We start from the raw sequence: 18,486 nt of genomic DNA on the forward strand, positions 1-18,486 counted from the left end.
GTGTCCCTCAACATGCGTTCAACCCTGTTACCCAGCGCCATATAGACTGAGAGTTATAACATCTCCGTTCACTCCAATGGACCACTTTTTTACAGCAATGGCGGATCGTGGAGCCTCTCAATCGTTCCCCGGAAGTTAGCGCCAAGGCTAGCAGAGCTGTGGAGTTGCAGCATAATAGACCGTTCGTGACGGACTTTTAAAGGTAAGAAGAAGTTTAAAGATTTATATTGCGGATATTATCAGTACATCTGATTCAAATTAACATGTGTATTAAAGGATGTCAGTGGATTATCCCTAAATTAGTAGATTTAGGGAACGTGTACAGATAACAGATCAAGCTAGGATACCGAAGCAAGTTAGCAACACACGTTGAACAGCCTTTTAATTGTAAATTCCGTTCTCTTAATGTCTATTTCGTCCAACGTTGTTGAATTAGAGAAGAGGGGCTTCTAAACGGGATTGTATGCGGGGGTGGAGGGAGTTAAATATTAGATAAATATAACTTTGGTGCGTGTAAGAGTGAGTGTTTTTAGCAGAGCCATATTGTGTCCTTGTGATTATGTTGATTATTACCTGCCTGTATATGTTGCAGCTCAGCTGATTTTGGATTGATGGCAAAGGGAGAGGGACTTAAGTGAGAGTGAACACACAAGGTAAGTTTAATACTACTGTTTTATATAAGTAAGCATACTAAACATGTATTCTATCACTGTATTATATAAGTAATCTTGTTAGTAACCTACTGTATGGCAGGTGGAGGGGCAGTGATGTTACAGGTGGAGGAGCAAAACTGCAAGACTGCAAACTCACAAGACAGAGAAATCGAAGTTTGTTCTCCAGAGAAGAGGTTGATTTCACTTCAATTTTTTATTTCATATTTTCTAAAGATGTGGAAATGGCAACAAAAAAAAAACTTGAGAGCTGTAACCAAGACAACTGTAACAACATGAGTAGAGAGCCACCAAGGTTTTTCAAGTCCCTCTCTTACTCCATTTTGCCAACCCAAACTTCCAGGTACATGACGGGACACCTTGCTTGTTTTTGTTGTTTGCGCTCCTCTGGCTGGGTGCTGGCAGGTGGAGGGCAGTGATGTTGGCAGGTGGAGGGGCAGTGATGTTGGCAGGTGGAGGGGCAGTGATGTTACGGGTGGAGGGGCAGTGATGTTACGAGTGGAGGGGCAGTGATGTTGGCAGGTGGAGGGGCAGTGATGTTACGGGTGGAGGGGCAGTGATGTTAGCTGGGTGGTGGCAGGTGGAGGGCAGTGATGTTACAGGTGGAGGGGCAGTGATGTTACGGGTGGAGGGGCAGTGATGTTAGCTGGGTGCTGGCAGGTGGAGGGCAGTGATGTTACGGGTGGAGGGGCAGTGATGTTACGGGTGGAGGGGCAGTGATGTTACGAGTGGAGGGGCAGTGATGTTGGCAGGTGGAGGGGCAGTGATGTTACGGGTGGAGGGGCAGTGATGTTACGGGTGGAGGGGCAGTGATGTTAGCTGGGTGCTGGCAGGTGGAGGGCAGTGATGTTACGGGTGGAGGGGCAGTGATGTTACGGGTGGAGGGGCAGTGATGTTAGCTGGGTGCTGGCAGGTGGAAGATCAATGTTTAGTCCAAATATTTCCATTGCAACGACTAATGGAAATGATTGCAGCTGTGGATCTGTTTGGGGGTTGCTGGATGTGGTAGCTTGGCTGCTGTTGTTCCTTTTCACCTTTTTGGATTGGCTCTTGCTTCCAAAATGGGCATCTTTTAATTTTTTTTATTTTCTGTCATTTCTGATTTGTTTTGCCTCAATTCTCAGCCTCAGCCGTATGAATCTTTTTACGAGTTGTTGTTGTACTCCACAGCATGACGGAAGCCTGCTGGAGAGGGCCTGAGCTTCTTTCTCCAAGACACCCACTGCGTTGGGGAGCTGCATGAGGGAGGAACCAGTCTTGGTCCTAAATAGTTCCTCAATTTGGTGAATGAAGTCAAAGGCTTCTTGGGAGGGACGACAAAGAGCACCTGCCTTGAAGTCTTTCAAGTCCACTAATAAGCTGTTGTCACCAGAAGGACTCTCATCATGGTGCTCTGTTGCAATTTTGCATTTTTCACAGATGCTGGCAAACTTGATGATTTTGTGGACGATGTAGCCTGCAAGATGGAAGAGAATACATTTCTCAGTTTTTGTGAGGTCAGGTGCTGCTGCTCTGTTCACCGCCATCAGCTGTTCCACTCTGACTGATGGAGTGATTTTTGGCTCCCCTGTGTCCAGGAAGTCTGCCAAAAAGCTATTGTGGTCTTCCCGGTAGCTCCCAGAGCTGATGGTGGTGAGGAACTGCCCCACAGATATGATTCTCAGTGCATGATGGAATTCCACTGGAGTTGGGACAGGATTTTTAGACCTCACACAGCTGAATGTATTTTCAAGGCAGTCTTGTGTGAACCTTGACGTTAACACAAACCTGTGTCCTTGTGTAAGCATCTCCTCTTGTATGGCCAAAATTGATGTTGTTGCCATTATCACCCCTGTTTGAACAGGCTTCCAACCTCCCTTTTGACCTATCTTTATCCCACGAAACAGATGGACGATGTTCTGGAGGAAGGTGATGGCCTTTTGGTACTCCTCCATCTTGAGCCTGCTCAGGGCTGTAATTGGATGGCGAGATGACATCAGATTAAAACCAACGATCAACCTGCTCCAGGAACCACGCTGTCGTCAGGTAGGACAGAGGGCGGTTTTCTTGCTGCACCATGTATTTCAGCCCAGCACTTGTAGCCTTACTGAACACATTTAGAGCAAGACCAACCTTCATCTTATCAAAGTGACTTGGCTCGATGGCTGCAGCTGAAAGATGGGGAGCTATTTTTAAGGCCATCCCTTCCTGAAAGGTCAATAAGTCATTAATGGGGACCACAGAAACCTCGTTAGAGGGGAGGTTCTCTCTGTTAACAACATCCTCAGGAATTATGAAGACCTGCCACATCCAGCAACACCAGATGCCACACCTGGTGTTGCCACATCCAGCAACACCAGACAGGCAGCTTTATTTCATGTCCCGTGGGACATGAAATAAAGCTGCCTGTCTGGTGTTGCTGGATGTGGCACCGATGTTTTATTTTGGTCCACCCCATTAATTCAAATTAACATGTGTATTAAAGGATGTCAGTGGATTATCCCTAAATTAGTAGATTTAGGGAACGTTTACAGATAACAGATTAAGCTAGGATACCGAAGCAAGTTAGCAACACACGTTGAACAGCCTTTTAATTGTAAATTCCGTTCTCTTAATGTCATTTCGTCCAACGTTGTTGAATTAGAGAAGAGGGGCTTCTAAACGGGATTGTATGCGGGGGTGGAGGGAGTTAAATATTAGATAAATATAACTTTGGTGCGTGTAAGAGTGAGTGTTTTTAGCAGAGCCATATTGTGTCCTTGTGATTATGTTGATTATTACCTGTCTGTATAATGTTGCAGCTCAGCTGATTTTGGATTGATGGCAAAGGGAGAGGGACTTAAGTGAGAGTGAACACACAAGGTAAGTTTAATACTACTGTTTTATATAAGTAAGCATACTAAACATGTATTATATCACTGTATTATATAAGTAAACACCTTATCTCCCCAAGGCAATTTCCCATCCAATAGGTGTGCTATATATGTGTGTATAACCCTTTCTCCTGTCTGTTACTCCCTCTTTCAGCACAAGAACCAGAGGGGGATTCAATGGAGCCTGAATACCTGCACTGAGACCCTCACCCTGCACCCTGAGTCTCAACTCTCAGTGTTTTTCAAGCCTTTCCCTGTTTTTTGTATTAAACAAAACATTAAGCTTTCCCAATGGTGTGGTTTTCGTTTTGTGAAAAAGTGCAAATGCAGTGTTTGTATATAATTACATCACATATGTTTTTGCTGTTGGTCGTGAAATTGCTCCTGCTGACTTGAGCCAGACATGTTTTCCGCTCTGTGTCAGTGGGGAAGCTGTACATTCATACTCCTTTCTCTGAGCGATTGGAGCATCCCCAGGCAGCACAGCAAACCATGGTGGCGACTAGGAGGCAGCACAGAAAACCATGACAACACGGAGGAAAAGGCACAGACAAACTGCATGATATGCTATTCAATGTTTATTGAATTCCATGTATTTGCAATGGATGTTCCTAAAACAACACATTTAACATCATCATCATCATGCTGCTGCTGCTAGTCCTTTGATAGTCACCTGTCGGTCTCCTGTCCTTTCTGAAAGCCATAAAGATGACATTAGTCATTTAGATAACTTGTGTCCTCAATTACCATGGTTACTGAAACTACCATGAATTTAAGAAAATGGTAGACATGAATCTAATCTGAATTTGAAAGCATTACTTTAGATCCCCTCCCTCTAAATATATCAATAAACATTAGAAAGTGATGCTCCTGACTACCATACAAGTTTAAGAAGATAATATTGGTTTTAAAGAATTCAAAGCTATAAATAAACAGCAACAGGCTCTTTAACCAAGGCACTGTTAGCCTAACATGTAAACTAGTTGTTCACACTAATCCTAATATTATCACTTAATATTAGCAAATTCTATTTTATTTTTTAAAACATATTGATGTAAATACATACACATATCGATTTGTTGTATAAATATTGCAAATCAAAACCTTTATTCACTAATAATTACCAAAAATCGTAGTTCTATCTCCTGTTATCAATGCATTCACATTGCCCGCCATGAACTTCCGGGAACGATCCTCGTCTACATGAACCACGTGACGATAACCGTTTTTGGACTTCCGTTGTCGTAACTCTTCTATCTACAGTATATGGCGCTGCTGTTACCCAAACCTTTTTAGATTGGCAGAGGAAGTGAAACAACTGTAAGTCAGATGACACAGTGGAAGTGATATCAGCAAGCCATGTGCTAGTGCCATGGGTAGACCAAAACTAAGTTCTCTCTTTTATTTTTCATATTTTTACAATCTTCTCAGTCTTAGAAGAGTGTGGCACTCTGACCCACTCAACCCTGTTACTCATATTATCAGAATAAAGCATAATTTCAAAGTCATCTTTCTTGCATTAGATATCCAAGTGTGTCCTTGCCTTGAAAGTAGCATTACGTGCTACATCTAGCAATCATTCCTGAGGTTAAAGCTCAAATTAGCATTGATTTTCAACCCTGTTACTATAATTAGAGTAACAGGGGTAATTCTTCATTGGAAAATATACATTTGATGCCTAGCTGGGCAAATCACTTTTTTTGATGGTTTATTATCTGTTTTTCCTAACTACATAACAAATTAAATAAAAGGTTAATCTTTCAAAAATGTTGGTGTCTAAATTGTCCTCCAATTCTGGAATGACCCGGGTAACAAACCGTTAGCATATTGAAAAAAGCTCTGAATTTCCATATAAGGCCCCTAAAAGCCAAAAGGCACCCCAATACACAAAGGTTAATGTGTCATTATGTCCGCAATTTTTGCAAAACGATAATGTGAAATGCCAACGGTTAACTAATCATTTAAATTGAAATCTCATTATACAGTGTGAACAATATCCTCAACTCTGTAAAAGACAGCCTGAAGCCTCCTAAAAGATCCTTGAAACCTCAGAAGACCTCTTATAACCCCTCATGATCCTGTAGTCCCTCCTCAAACCTTTTGACAGCAACACAACAAACCTTTCCTGCAGGATGTTGTCTTGTCATAGCAGAAAAATATCAGATTACACATTAACGAGATGACCCCGGCAGAAAATGCCATTACATTACATTGCATTTAGCTGACGCTTTTATCCAAAGCGACTTACAATAAGTACATTCGACCATCAAGACACAGTCATCAATGTGATGAACACCTGTTGTCCACCTGGAAACCCCTGTGGTGGCCGGCCCATAGGGGCGCTAGGGGCGCCGCCCACCCTCTTCCCACATGTTTGATTGTCATTAAAAATAAAAAATATATTTAAAAAAAGGATATTTTTATTTTTAATGAACAAGGTAAATATGATATAGTTGGTATCAGTAAAATGTATAATCTACAATAAAATCTCGTTTAAAATTGTTTTACGATGTCTAAAGTTACTGATAAGTCACATGTTTCCTGGATGGCCGCAGCGTGCATCATTACCCTCTCTCATCCGGGCGCTAAGAAAGGAGCCCTCAGCCAGAGCAGCAGCAGCCAACAAGCTGACTGTTGCTATCTGTATACTATGCCGCCGAAACATAATTTCAGCCAATCAGCGTCGTCAGATCTGATGCTCAAAGGGCGCCCTGTCAGCGCCCTGGCCTGTGTGTCTGTGAGTTGTTACAGTTACGCTACAGTAGTTATCGAGGATGGCTGCGTCTGCAGGTGGAGACTCCGGTGCTAGTGGATCGCCGGAGCTGTAGATTAACATTTACATGCTTATTGTAGTTGTAAGAGCAATGCCTGTAGCACCATGGAGAATATGTGTGGGCTGGACCTGTGTTTTACAGGAAAGGAGTGAGCAGAGGGTGGAGTTGTCGATTCTTGTTCAGTTTTCATCTTCCTCACCCTCTCAGACTTTGAGTTGCGCAAGCTGCTAAAGAGACACGCTACCATGGAAACCAAACAATGGTGTAGCTGTATTAAAGTCCGAGTGGAAACAGTCGTGAGTAAATCTGATTTTGTCAGAAATCGGGAGAAATATGACCCCGGGAGGAAACCGGGGAGAGGGCAATGAAATCGGGAGTCTCCCGCGAAAATCGGGAGGGTTGGCATGTATGATACACACACACACCACACGCACACACACACACATAATGTTCATATTTTGTCTCCTGATTTTAAATGGGAATTAAATCATTTGAGTCTTCCCAATGCACCAGTGTTCTGCAGTCTGTGTGGGCCTACTGTATTGTTGCACAGTTTTGGAAGATTCATAGCTAACCACACTGAAGATTATGGATTATCTCATATTTTTAAGCCTAAATTTGTCCTCCCACCCCCCCCCCCCCCTCTAACATCACCAGATAATTTAAGGGGTCATTTCTCAAAAATGTCTTCCAAGGGAGGATCCCCCGGACCGCCTTAGTATGGTTTGGTTCCTATTTCCATAGCCCCACCAAAAATATTTTCCACCAGCCGCAACCGCGGGCGAGACGGGCCGGTGGTGCGCCCGGCCCCAAGGGGCCGGGATCCCACCTCAGCCGGCGCTATATGCTGAGACCAACCCCTCATAGTTCCCATCTTCTGCTTGTGTTAAATATGCTTTTTCTTATTTAAAATTCAATAAAACATTCAGTGTCACGTTCCCAGCTCAGCCCCTATGGTGCAAACAGCCTTATATTTCCTCTGCAAAAACAAAAGGACGTATCCTGGATAACGTTTCCCCAAGTGCATCGCACCAACTAAGAACAAAACAGCACTCTTCGTAGATATTGTTTGAAAGGCCCACATCCATTTGATGGTAAAGTTGTAGCTCCCGGAAACTCAAATCTGCTGTATTGCTGCAGTATAGATACCGTACTGAAGCAAGCAAAGCGTATTTCGAGAGTCTGTACTCTACTTACTTTTTTTTACAGTTATACCTTTGCTAGAACCGATTCAGTACTTCCCATTATAAAGACAGAACATACAAGATAACATTAAAAACAGGTGATTATGATCCTATTTAGAGACGGATAGAAGTCATTTCCATGGTGTTGTACGGTGTGAGTGCACTCTTTGTTTGTGTCTTACCATCTTAAACCTTTTACAGTGTGTTTTCAGTTCATGAAAGCTAATTGTAACATTTTGATTGCCCAAAATGCCAGTTAAAGAGTTATGTAGTTAGTATACTCTCTTTTGAAAAAGATGGTGACAGCCAGTACACTTAACTCAATGCTTCAAAACTAGAGTCCTCAAACCAATGGGTTGTGTTACAGCGACAGTTTCCACTCGTTATAAAGAGTACAGTCAAATCTGACAAATGTTGACCTGACAACGGCAAAAGTTAAAAAGGTCCACGGACTGTTTTACTTCTATTGGCTAGTGCTCCAACACACTGTACGTGATAGGCTAAGGGGCGGGACATCTCTAAGCGGTTGACCAATCACAACAGAGCCGGCCAGCTAACCAATCAGAGCAGAGTTGGCTCTGGTTTCAGACAGAGGGTGAAAAGAGGTGCTGCAGCACAGGCAGTATGAGAAGAATAAAGAGCTTTTTGAACATTAAAGCATGGAGACATGTAGAGACACTACATACTGATATACACCTGAACATCAGCAGGAGAGCACTCTTTAAAGTAGAGACACTACATACTGATATACACCTGAACATCAGCAGGAGAGGACTCTTTAAAGTAGAGACACTACATACTGATATACACCTGAACATCAGCAGGAGAGGACTCTTTAAAGTAGAGACACTACATACTGATATACTCCTGAACATCAGCAGGAGAGGACTCTTTAAAGTAGAGACACTACATACTGATATACACCTGAACATCAGCAGGAGAGGACTCTTTAAAGTAGAGACACTACATACTGATATACTCCTGAACATCAGCAGGAGAGGACTCTTTAAAGTAGAGACACTACATACTGATATACACCTGAACATCAGCAGGAGAGGACTCTTTAAAGTAGAGACACTACATACTGATATACTCCTGAACATCAGCAGGAGAGGACTCTTTAAAGTAGAGACACTACATACTGATATACACCTGAACATCAGCAGGAGAGGAATCTTTAAAGTAGAGACACTACATACTGATATACACCTGAACATCAGCAGGAGAGCACTCTTTAAAGTAGAGACACTACATACTGATATACACCTGAACATCAGCAGGAGAGCACTCTTTAAAGTAGAGACACTACATACTGGTATACACCTGAACATCAGCAGGAGAGGACTCTTTAAAGTAGAGACACTACATACTGATATACACCTGAACATCAGCAGGAGAGGACTCTTTAAAGTAGAGACACTACATACTGATATACACCTGAACATCAGCAGGAGAGGACTCTTTAAAGTAGAGACACTACATACTAATATACACCTGAACATCAGCAGGAGAGCACTCTTTAAAGTAGAGACACTACATACTGATATACACCTGAACATCAGCAGGAGAGGACTCTTTAAAGTAGAGACACTATATACTGATATACACCTGATCATCAGCAGGAGAGGACTCTTTAAAGTAGAGACACTACATACTGATATGAACCTGAACATCAGCAGGAGAGCACTCTTTAAAGTAGAGACACTACATACTGATATACACCTGAACATCAGCAGGAGAGGACTCTTTAAAGTAGAGACACTACATACTGATATACACCTGAACATCAGCAGGAGAGGACTCTTTAAAGTAGAGACACTACATACTGATATACACCTGAACATCAGCAGGAGAGGACTCTTTAAAGTAGAGACACTACATACTATATACACCTGAACATCAGCAGGAGAGCACTCTTTAAAGTAGAGACACTACATACTGATATACACCTGACATCAGCAGGAGAGGCACTCTTTAAAGTAGAGACACTACATACTGATATACACCTGAACATCAGCAGGAGAGGACTCTTTAAAGTAGAGACACTACATACTGATATACACCTGAACATGAGCAGGAGAGGACTCTTTAAAGTAGAGACACTACATACTGATATACACCTGAACATCAGCAGGAAAGCACTCTTTAAAGTAGAGACACTACATACTGATATACACCTGAACATCAGCAGGAGAGGACTCTTTAAAGTAGAGACACTACATACTGATATACACCTGAACATCAGCAGGAGAGCACTCTTTAAAGTAGAGACACTACATACTGATATACACCTGAACATGAGCAGGAGAGGACTCTTTAAAGTAGAGACACTACATACTAATATACACCTGAACATCAGCAGGAGAGCACTCTTTAAAGTAGAGACACTACATACTGATATACACCTGGACATCAGCAGGAGAGGACTCTTTAAAGTAGAGACACTACATACTGATATACACCTGAACATCAGCAGGAGAGGACTCTTTAAAGTAGAGACACTACATACTGATATACACCTGAACATCAGCAGGAGAGAACTCTTTAAAGTAGAGACACTACATACAGATATACACCTGAACATGAGCATGTGTTTTCTTTAAAGAAAGATCGTTTTAAATACAGTCAATGTCCTTCAATTCCTAACCTGTGACCTCTCTCATCAATTGTCAGTATTCATTTTCTGAACTGAACACTATGCCAGCATATGAATATAGAAGATTTCATTATCTTTGTCTGACTGAGTGTCGAGCTCACACTCTGTCAAAACAATCCTGTTACTCTACTCCGCTGATAATCTCCAGTCTCCCGTCCCGTCACTTCCAGTAAAGGACAGTGTTTTCCTACTGCTTTGAAGTCAGAAATAACAGCGTTGACTGGACGGAAGCACTTAGCTGATTTCTAAGGCAACTGTGAACACACACACACACACACACACACACACACACACACACACACACACACACACACACACACACACACACACACACACACACACACACACACACACACTCAAACACACATGCAGGCAACGTCTTTCCTCAGCGCCCCAATTAGGCTCCAAACGCAACAGCTGACAAACGCATTTCACTCGCTCCTGCCTTTGTTTCTGCATATTTTCACATATCTTATTCAGCAGCGTTGACTCATTAATTCAGGATAATTATGTGGCTATTGTAATTGTTGTGGTTGAATTATTTACAAGAGAAGTTGGTTTTAATGAAACACTTGTAATGTTGTACTTTATTAGAATATCAAATTGACATTAATCGAGTGTAGTGTACACAAATCTACGTGTTTTCGTTTAGCTTCGGTACATCCCGTTAAGCTCTGGAAGTCTTTCGCCAAACATCAGGTCAGAGCGGAGCCAGGTGAGATACCTTTCACACGAGACAAATTAATGAGACAAGGCATTGATTTGTCAGAAAGCATCAGTCTCACAGGATATCACAGATTATTAGATGTGATGGAGGCACAGAGTGAGGCTGAAATTTAATTTTGAAAAACCTGCACTTGGCAAGGACGTTTATTTAAAAATGAAACATCCTGAATCGCAAATCAGGCCTGCTACAGAAAATAATAATCCATTATCTGATCTAATAAGCCCCAGAAAACCTTTTCTAAATGATCCAATTGAAAGTGAGTTGCTGCATACAATCATAGATGTAATGGTGTTGTTTTGGTTTGAATTAAAACCTCATCTAAATGTAACTTGACCCTGCTGGTGTTTTTCCTTTTCTACAGTGGGCATATTTTAAGATCTTTCTTGTTATCAAAATGCTGTTACCTTGGATATGTTTTGTTCATAAAAGCCAATTGCTGCTGTTCCATTTTTGCTGTGAGCCATCTGAGCTGAAATTAAGTCATTTGGCAAGGACGTTATTTAAAAATAAATCATCCTGAATCACAAATTAGGGCCGCTGCAGTAAAGAGCACAATCTGAACTCAGAAAACCTTTTCTAAATGCCCGAATGAACGTGTGGTGTTGCATACAATTATCAATTTAATCATGCTATCTTCATTTAATTAAAACGTCTTATCCTCTAAATGTAGCAGTGGTAATCCTGCAGGTGTTCTTCATCATCTACTGTGCAGGGTATATTTGCAGGTATTTCATGTTAATAATATGATCATTTTTGCACTTGTTCCTATCTTCCAGTACATAAATAAATGAATATATATTAAAAAAATGTGGACTTTTCACACATTTTGATATAAGGCTGTCCTTATTCATCTATAGCAGGGGTACTCAAACTTTTTTGTTAAAGGTCCACTTGTGAATTTTATACAAGGTCAATGCTGCCGATCTGACGTCAAATCGGCAGCGGACCCACAGAGAGTTGCTATCAGAAATAATGCCTGACGTAATTTGGACGTAATCTCGTCTTTGTTTACATTAGCAAGCCTCGCTAACACTCAGAGCTAACATGTACTGGAGAGCACATGTGTTTAAAAACCAGGAAATAAAGAAAGGAACTCACCTTGTGATAAACCCGCAAGAGAAAAAGCATTTGAGCTCCATACTGTTTCAGAAATAATCCTTGATGTGGTTTAGAACAGGATGGCGTTTTATCACAGCAGAATTTAACTTTATCTCCGGTAGAATTATGATCAGGCATTAGCTCCGCCTCCTCTTTTTTTTTCAAGCTAAGGACCCAAAATCCACATTTCTCTAACACATGGATGTATAATAAGAACTAACAGGGCTGCAAAAGAGGGGTATGAGCAGTATGAGGTATACAATGGTATTGGTATTTAAAAAACTTCAGACATGTTTTGTATAGGTATGGCCCTATATATGTTTCCAATATAGCATGATAGGTCCACTTTAATTTACATCAGAATCAGAATTATTTTTATTTTTTGGTCCGGAGTTTGAGAAGCCCTGATCTATAGGGAATAATTTAAATAGGTCTTACGTCACACATCTCTCCTTGTGTTAGGTCATACTCAAACAAAATGAGTCACATAACACAGACATGCAGAAGTGTTAGGACTGGCATAGTGTTCTCTGGTTTGTGAGGTAAGGGGGATAGAAAGTCAGAGGAGGTGATGTTACAAAGTCTAGCTTATAAAATAGTTTTGACCAAGGACATCACTTTGTATTGAAAAGTGAGGGGTCAGAAGGTATTTCAATGGTCTTCAGCATATGCAATTTTAGTCAGTGTAATGACCCCCGCTCAGCATGTCGTTCCCTTGCCCCCCCAAATAGCTCCTGTGGGTATTGTCAACAGTATGGTATTACTTGTCTCATATATGCAGGGGTGCCCATAACTTTTTTGCCCTGGTTCTTAAAGGCATCCTTAAAATGAAAAAAAACGGACCTTTTGAGGGGTAGGCTACTTGACTTTATGAACGGGGGGAGGTGTGCTAGTGAGTGCATAAAGCAGACCCTTCACGCGATAGCGAGGGGTAGAGCGAGGGATAGCAGATTCCGTCGTGCTCGTGGACGGATTAAAACAATTAATCCTAAATAGCTCGCAAATTATATACCCTGCTTCATTACCAGTTCTTATGCAACTCTCCATCTCATCTCCTCTCTCTCTCCTCTCTCTCTCTCCTCTCTCGCTCTCTCTCCTCTCTCTCTCTCTCTCCTCTCTCTCTCTCTCCTCTCTCTCTCTCTTCCTCTCATCCTCTCTCACGTTGTCTCTCTCCTCTGCACTCTTTCAATATCTCTAAAGGGAACAGAAGAAGAAGACAGACAGGAAGTAAACACTAAAGGGAACAGAAGAAGAAGACAGACAGGAAGTAAACACTAACAGGGAACAGCAGAAGAAGACAGACAGGAAGTAAACACTAACAGGGAACAGAAGAAGAAGACAGACAGGAAGTAAACACTAAAGGGAACAGAAGAAGAAGACAGACAGGAAGTAAACACTAACAGGGAACAGAAGAAGAAGAAGACAGACAGGAAGTAAACACTAAAGGGAACAGCAGAAGAGAAGACAGACAGGAAGTAAACACTAACAGGGAACAGAAGAAGAAGACAGACAGGAAGTAAACACTAAAGGGAACAGAAGAAGAAGACAGACAGGAAGTAAACACTAACAGGGAACAGCAGAAGAAGACAGACAGGAAGTAAACACTAAAGGGAACAGAAGAAGAAGACAGACAGGAAGTAAACACTAACAGGGAACAGAAGAAGAAGACAGACAGGAAGTAAACACTAAAGGGAACAGAAGAAGAAGACAGACAGGAAGTAAACACTAACAGGGAACAGCAGAAGAAGACAGACAGGAAGTAAACACTAAAGGGAACAGAAGAAGAAGACAGACAGGAAGTAAACACTAAAGGGAACAGCAGAAGAAGACAGACAGGAAGTAAACACTAAAGGGAACAGCAGAAGAAGAAGACAGACAGGAAGTAAACACTAAAGGGAACAGAAGAAGAAGACAGACAGGAAGTAAACACTAAAGGGAACAGAAGAAGAAGACAGACAGGAAGTAAACACTAACAGGGAACAGCAGAAGAAGACAGACAGGAAGTAAACACTAAAGGGAACAGCAGAAGAAGACAGACAGGAAGTAAACACTAAAGGGAACAGCAGAAGAAGACAGACAGGAAGTAAACACTAAAGGGAACAGTAGAAGAAGACAGACAGACAGGAAGTAAACACTAAAGGGAACAGAAGAAGAAGACAGACAGGAAGTAAACACTAAAGGGAACAGAAGAATAAGACAGACAGGAAGTAAACACTAAAGGGAACAGAAGAAGAAGACAGACAGGAAGTAAACACTAAAGGGAACAGAAGAAGAAGACAGACAGGAAGTAAACACTAAAGGGAACAGCAGAAGAAGACAGACAGGAAGTAAACACTAACAGGGAACAGCAGAAGAAGACAGACAGGAAGTAAACACTAACAGGGAACAGCAGAAGAAGACAGACAGGAAGTAAACACTAAAGGGAACAGAAGAAGAAGACAGACAGGAAGTAAACACTAAAGGGAACAGCAGAAGAAGACAGACAGGAAGTAAACACTAAAGGGAACAGCAGAAGAAGACAGACAGGAAGTAAACACTAAAGGGAACAGCAGAAGAAGACAGACAGGAAGTAAACACTAAAGGGAACAGCAGAAGAAGACAGACAGGAAGTAAACACTAAAGGGAACAGCAGAAGAAGACAGACAGGAAGTAAACACTAAAGGGAACAGTAGAAGAAGACAGACAGGAAGTAAACACTAACAGGGAACAGCAGAAGAAGACAGACAGGAAGTAAACACTAACAGGGAACAGCAGAAGAAGACAGACAGGAAGTAAACACTAACAGGGAACAGCAGAAGAAGACAGACAGGAAGTAAACACTAAAGGGAACAGAAGAAGAAGACAGACAGGAAGTAAACACTAACAGGGAACAGCAGAAGAAGACAGACAGGAAGTAAACACTAAAGGGAACAGAAGAAGAAGACAGACAGGAAGTAAACACTAAAGGGAACAGCAGAAGAAGACAGACAAGAAGTAAACACTAAAGGGAACAGCAGAAGAAGACAGACAGGAAGTAAACACTAAAGGGAACAGCAGAAGAAGACAGACAGGAAGTAAACACTAAAGGGAACAGCAGAAGAAGACAGACAGGAAGTTAACACTAAAGGGAACAGCAGAAGAAGACAGACAGGAAGTAAACACCAACGGGAACACATTATGGTGTCAGGCAGTGTGTAAAGACGGTTTAGTGAAAAATAAAATGTGATCAGACCTCGACAGTTACAGAAAACCTCGATCAGTGCTGCCGTCATTTTAAGTTATGTTGTTGTCACCGCGGTTCAGCTGTTGCTACGCAGTTAAACTGACTATTTTTAAATCAATATTATGAATCAAGTTGTTGGTTTATTTAGTATGTAACTAAGCGAGATAATGTGTTTTCGGAGCGGACACATTATCCCTTACTTAATTAGCTAGCTACTTGTTAGCAAACAGTTAGCTATCAACACATCAGACTGATATTGTGCAAGATTTTATCTGTGATGTAATTGTTTGAACTTCCACCTAATGTCATTTTTACTCTCAATAACTTCTGGATAAATCTCTGCTTTGTGCAAAACTACAGCTCAGATATTGACACAACATTTTGGATTGTATGGATGTTGCAATATAATGCAGGTAGCTGGGAAGCACTCATGCATTTAACTTCTTCCATAAATCCTTAACTTAATATTGGCATTGATTCAAGCATGGAAATGAAAATCTACTGCCTATAGTCCCACCGCTCTGGACTGGGAAAGCTTAATTTCATGCACTGTTATCAATCACTCCCATTACCGCAGCCCACATGCATTTGACAGCAGAGGTAATAAAAAGGAAAGCTAAGCCACAGAGAGTGTTTATGATGGAGCTGCGTGCATCTATCTATACCTAAAGCCTTGCTCTGGCGCTCTAAGAGTAAATGCACAATTGTTTTGATTGATAACCCCCCTCTCACTGTATCATTTCAGTCATTCCTTGTGGTATGCTTTCCCTCTGCCACTCCTTTGTTCCCTCTCACAGCTTCCTCTCTCAATCAGTGTTGCCAGGTCTATACAATGACAAAGACCCCAAAGTTAGTCCCAAAATACAAATCGCGAAGGAATTTTACCATCTGATTTCTGAATATTGCAGAAAACAAGACGTTAATGATACTTATTGAAACGTTTTGTTCAGCAGGACCCCACATTTATGATTTCTGAAGCGTAAATCGCCGTAAATATCTCAAGAGCTAACGTTAGACTATTAAGGAACTACAGCACGATCATATGACTTCCCATCAACACCGCTAAGCTAAAGGAGGCTAGCGTTATCGGTGTGATGATGTTTAGTCGTCTCATTTAGACACTTGTTGGCAACCGTGGTTTAAAAATGTACCATTAAAGTATTTACTGACGTATTTTATGTCGTAAAAACATGCTGGGAAAATATCTACAACTACAGACTTTATTATCTACCCAAAAACTCATTCAAAAAACCATTGACTTTCAGACAAAGTAACCGTATCACCACTGTATCATTTCAGTCAATCCTCGTGCAGTTATGCTTTCCCTCTGCCACTCCTCTGTTCCCTCTCACAGCTTCCTCTCTCAATCAGCATTGCCAGGTCTATAAATACAATGACAAATCTGGCAGTGGGTTTAAGGGGAGATTTTTTTTTTTTCGCAGTCTTTCCGACATGGCAGCTGTGCAAAACAAAGTAATGTATTGCTCTCCTGTTCAGTTATACGACCCGCGGAGAGGCTATACGTCTAATGAATATTACCAGAGTCATATCTGGAAGATGTCAGAAGGGGCGCGGCGGACTCATCGTTTCTAGTTGAGATGTGCTGCGAGGCTTCAGTGTCCAGATCGTAAAGCGATAATGTACTTCCATTGCCCTAGTTACTGGATCCAATTTAGGGCATCGCTCAGCCTTACATTTGTACCTGTCTGCAGCGGCAGCGGGGGGCAGGGGGGCAGGGTGGGTAGGCCTTGTAGAGTCGTAACAGGATGAGCGATCGACTCATCTGTTTGTAATGGACTGAGCTCACTGGCCAGCGCTCATCATGTGACCTGGAACAAGCTCTGACAGAAACAGAGCGCTAGATTAAGATGTATTCCAATCACTCCTCCTCCTCAGCAGTATGCTTCCCCCCTGCCGTTCCCTCCAACTTTTCCCCCGCCGGTCGCTCTTATTCGCTGTGAGATTTCACATTAACCTCCCCTAACCCTCGCTGTGCCAGCTACCCCAAAAGCAACTTTCCAATCCAAGAGCTCTCCTCTCAGAAAGATAATTGTTTGCTTTGTCATTTCTCCAACCTCCCACCTATCCAGGAGATAAACTCTAGCACTGGGAAAAAGCAACAATTTGCAGCTGGAGCTCCTGCGCCACGGAGACCTTTACGATCCCATTCTGTAATATCAGACGCTGAGGGAGATGAGGTAAGCTGTTTCTTTAGCTTCCCATCTCTGGTTATCACCCCCCCCCCTCCCCAAACCAAACACAAGACCAAGGCTCCTCAGGCTTCAATATAGTTTTCGGTTTAACTGTTTTGACAAAAAAACAAATCAAATCTTCGACAATAGAGATGCAGGCACGATTATGGGTAATTGAATATGAATCCCCTTTGGAGGACCGCAGGGTGAAAAGCAGGTTTTATTCCTTGAATTGCATTTTTCTATTTATGAGTGACACAAGGTGCATTTAACATATTTTTGTTTGTTCTCCGGGGCATCAGTAATCTTACCCGCTCGCCTGCCTTTTGTTGTTTGTCTCTCCACAGCCCGATGAGATGTTATCGTACGTTAAGCCTCCCAAGGACAGCGAATGGCGGGCTCAGAGTCACAAAGAGCCTACTTAAGTCCCTGGGTATCTCAGTTAAGAATGTCGAAGTGAAGGGCAGAGGAGAGAAAGACAGGCAGACGGGCGATGAAAGGGGATTACAGGTTTTTGTCCGAAAGACAATTGTTAATTATTATGAATTGGTTTTGCTGCAGACATACAGAAAGGAGAGAGGAGCTGGACGTTGCTTTCCTCTAGTCATCAAAGTCCTCTGCTCAATGACTCCTGTTCAATTAAAAGTCCATTAGGCAGGAGGTGACTGTTTCCTGCATTTAGCCTCACTTCTGCAGTGCTGTAGTCACCTTTTGCCTGCAGGACATCATTACAGAAATATATAGCAGTCGTTCCTACTGCATAAGGCAGAGAACAGTTTCAAGGGGCCCTATAAGCTCAGGTTCATATTGGTATGTAGTGTCTCTACTGTGACATGTCTCCATGCTTTAATGCTTTAAACCCTCAGCAACGCCTGTCTGACTGTCTGCAGGACATCAGAGCCTGGATGGTGATAATGTTTGGACCCAGTGGTGGCCCCAATGCCCCGCCTGTGCTGGATTCTCTTGTGCCATATGTGAAACCCATTGTCACAAACCTGGGTGCACGGATTGATCGTGATTTCAAACTAGACAAACAGATCAATTCTGTGGTAAAATCCAGCTTCTTTCAGCTAAGACTTTTAGCAAAGGTCAAGCCTTTCCTTTCTATGAATGACTTTGAGAAAGTAATA

At 42.1% G+C, this 18,486-nt stretch overlaps 1 protein-coding gene across 1 annotated transcript in view; it reads right to left on the reverse strand.

Annotated features, from left to right (window-relative positions):
* galnt9 (polypeptide N-acetylgalactosaminyltransferase 9) overlaps positions 1-18,486 on the reverse strand; it is a 124,837-nt gene that overhangs the window by 67,581 nt on the left and 38,770 nt on the right. The window lies entirely within an intron of this gene.

The sequence above is a fragment of the Gymnodraco acuticeps genome, unplaced genomic scaffold, assembly GCF_902827175.1.
Source record: "Gymnodraco acuticeps unplaced genomic scaffold, fGymAcu1.1, whole genome shotgun sequence".
Lineage (NCBI taxonomy): Eukaryota > Metazoa > Chordata > Actinopteri > Perciformes > Bathydraconidae > Gymnodraco > Gymnodraco acuticeps.